Here is a 3701-nt window from a genome sequence, read left to right on the forward strand (position 1 = left end):
TTATGATCTAAAAATCTGTCTCATGAAATTAGAAAAACAACAGGGGCAGGTGCAGAGCACTGGGTAGTAGGCACACAGTTCTGGTGGGCCAATGGCGGTCAGGTGAGGCCAGGATGCCCCCCGGGTGGTCTTAGCATCGGGTTGCTCCGTGACAGTCCCGCTGATCGGTTCCTTGAGGAGACTTCAACTTGTTTGAAACCTGATGGCCAAAAGAGAGGGAGAAAGTTTCTTCTCTTCTAAAAATGCCAAAAGACTGAGACAAGAGTTGGAGGATTTTGATAAAGTGAGGAAGATGAATGTACAGCTTCTTTCACTAATGATACTTCTACTTTGCAGCAGAAATTGGGATAATTGAGAGTATTCAGCTAAGAAACTTCATGTGTCATTCAATGCTTAGATCCTTTAAATTTGGTTCTAATATCAGCTTTGTTGTTGGCAACAATGGAACTCAGCAGCTATCTCAATAACATTAAGGAACAACGGAGGTGATGCCTATAAAACACATGTATGGTGACTCTATAGCTGTGCGACATCCCATCAACATGGACGGAAGTCGATCTTATAAATTAAAAAGTGAAATGGAAACTGTGGCTTCTACTAGGAAAGAAGAGCTGGTTGCAGTTCCTGGTCATTTTAACACATTGTACAGGTGGATAATCCAGTTTCTGTTTTAATACAAGAGATGAACAACTGTCTAAAATTGAGGGAGACAAATACAAATTCTTCATGAAAGCAACCCAACCTGAACAGATGAAGGAAGATTATTTATACATTATGGAAACAAAAGAAAGAACATAGGAGTAGATAAATCAAGGAAGAGTAATTTATTGAACTAAAGCGCCAGTGTTTAGAGAAAGAAGAACGTTTTCAAAGTATTACTGGTTTAAGTACAATGAAGGCTAATTTAAGATACTTGATATGTGAAATGGCTTGGGCAGTGGTCAGTGAAACTGAAAAAACAACTGAATGCTATCAGAGATAATATAAAAATTAGAGAAAACTGTGCTACTAGACTTGACAGGAAGAACAGTAGGTCAGACTTAATGAAGCAGAAAAAATACAAGGATATTCAAGATAAAATAGAAAAGATTAGTCAAGAGACAAATGCATGAACACCAGAATGCATGGTATTGAAAGCAAATGTTACTCCTAAGAAAAGGGCCTATAATGAAGCTGAAGTTTTATATAACCATTCCCTAAATGTGCATAGAACATTAAAGAAAGATGATGAGAAGCTTTGCAAAAGCACTGAAGAACTAAAAAAAAAAAAAAAAAAAAAAGAGAGAGAGTGCTAATCCATTTTTGGAACTTGAGCAGCTGAAAAGGCAAAAAAATTCTCTTGGTTAAAAAAGAGTGTAACCTAGAGACTGTCATACTGAGTGAAGTAAGTCAGATAGAGAAAGACAAATATCATATGATATCACTTATATGTGAAATCTAAAAAAAAATGGTACAAGTGAACTTATTTACAAAACAGAAACAGAGTCACAGATGTAGAAAACAAACTTATGGTTACTGGGGGGAAAGTGGGGGAGGGATAAATTGGGAGATTGGGATTGGCACAATAAGGACATACTGTATACCACGGGGAACTCTTTCCAATACTCTGTAATGATCTATATGGAAAAATAATCTAAAAAAAAGAGTGGATATATGTATATGTATAACTGAGTCACTTTGCTGTACAGCAGAATGCTAACACATTTTAAATCAACTATACTCAAAAATTATATGTATTAAAAAAGAGAGAGTGTAAAGGCCCTACAGGATCAAGAAAAGTTCAGTTAATCAAGAGATGGAACAATTTTAGCAAGCCATAGAAAAGGACAAAGAATAACATACCAGCATTAAGAGAGAAGAATTAGATGTGAAGCATATGATCAGAGGCAACTGAAGAACTGAAAGACAGTAATACCTATCTACTTAAAGAACTTGGCCCTCATGTTCCAACTCTTCTTGAAGCCAGAGATGATGCTTATAGATGTAGACATTTTACCTATAAACCTATAGGCTCTTCAAGAGCTTGTATTCATCTTTGGGACACTGAGCTTGCTCTGGCTATTGAATCTTGCTTAAAAGGACTTCTGCAAACCTATTGTTGCATAATTATGCTGACGAAAGAATGCTTCAGGCACAGATGAAAAGGTTTTATTCACCAGGGAACTCATAGCCACAGATAATAGTTTCTGAGTTTTGGAATAAGATGTATGATGTTAGACACAGAGCTGCTTATCATTCAGTATGCAACAGTTTTGACAGCTTTAGAAATAAAATGTAGTTGTTGCAAACAGCCTAATTGACATGAGAGGCATAGAGACAGTGCTACTAATCAAAAATAATTGTGTAGTTCGTGCTGTAATGCAGTCCTAAAGCTACCCAAGAATTGTAGCTTTTACTGCTGATGCTGATCAAGCTTTTGCAGGATGTTACTATTTATCTTAAAATACAAGACCTAAGTTTCTAAGCAGAGATGTGGATTTATTTCAAAGTGACCTGGAGAAGGAGCCTGAAAACATGTAAACACAGATATTAAATCTTCAGCAACATTTGTCTATCCTTGAAAAGGATATTAAACACAACAAAAATTTTCTTCGAAGGTGCCAACTACGTTATAAAGAATTAAGATGAAAATTTAAAAAAAAAAGTATTTCTAGAATGTGGGAACTTGAGAATATAGAAGAATCCCAGTCTGTAGATGTTACAACCTTGGAAGACGAAGCTCAAGAAAATAAAATAAAAATGAAAATAGTTGAGAAGAATGTGGAATAATGAAAAGACAACATGGAACATCTTAAAAGTCTGAAAATACAAGCAGAAAACAAATATGAAGCAATTAAACTGAAAATTAATCAGCTCGCAGATCTGCTCCAGGCTGAATCAAACCTGGTTCCGAAGTGGATAACCAGAAATGAGAGAAATGGCATTATGAAGAAAAACAAAAAGAACACTTGGATACTTTAAATAAAAAGAAATAAGAACTACATATGAAAGAAAAAGAACTAGAGGAAAAAAAGTCACAAAAAAGGAAGATAAATCTGCCCAGAGTAGATAGAAGAAAAAATTCTGCATCGATTCTAGACAAAGAAATTAATAGATTAAGACAAAAGAAACAGGCAGAACATGCTAGTTATGGAGATCAAGAGGAAATAATGAGGCAGTACTAAGAAGCAAGAGAAACATCTTGATAATAAACTTTTGAAAGATTTATTAAATTACTGGAAGAAATAGGAGCCCACAGATACAAAACATATCAATAATTTATAAGGTCTTTGACTTTACAATTCAAATTGTACTTTGACAACTTATTATCTCAGCGAGCCTATTTGTGGAAAAATGAATTTTGACCATAGGAATGAAACTGTTACTATATCAGTTCAGTCTGGAGAGGGAAACAAAGGATATCAGAATTTTCGATTAACATCAGCAGACACACAAAGTCTTATTTCATTAATCTGCACGTAACTTCAGTATTCACTGACATGGACATTTCATCACCAGCTGCACTTCCTTGCCTAACACACGTTTCTTCTAGCAGGTATCAATAGCTGTTAACATGCATCTTGTTTTAGTCCTATGTTGTTAAAAGCACAATTAACAATGTTGTTCTTTAAAGACAGGGCACCTAATGAGTTCAATGATCAAACTCATGAGGTAGCCACAAGAGGTTGCTGGGTCCAAATGTTTTAGTCCTTATTAGCAGG

At 35.3% G+C, this 3701-nt stretch overlaps 1 pseudogene; it reads left to right on the forward strand.

The window, feature by feature from the left end:
* The first annotated feature begins 202 nt into the window (after nucleotides 1–202).
* Nucleotides 203–3462, forward strand: LOC130859249 (structural maintenance of chromosomes protein 6-like; annotated as a pseudogene).
* The last annotated feature ends 239 nt before the right edge of the window (nucleotides 3463–3701 follow it).

The sequence above is a fragment of the Hippopotamus amphibius genome, chromosome 8, assembly GCF_030028045.1.
Source record: "Hippopotamus amphibius kiboko isolate mHipAmp2 chromosome 8, mHipAmp2.hap2, whole genome shotgun sequence".
In the NCBI taxonomy this organism is placed as follows: domain Eukaryota; kingdom Metazoa; phylum Chordata; class Mammalia; order Artiodactyla; family Hippopotamidae; genus Hippopotamus; species Hippopotamus amphibius.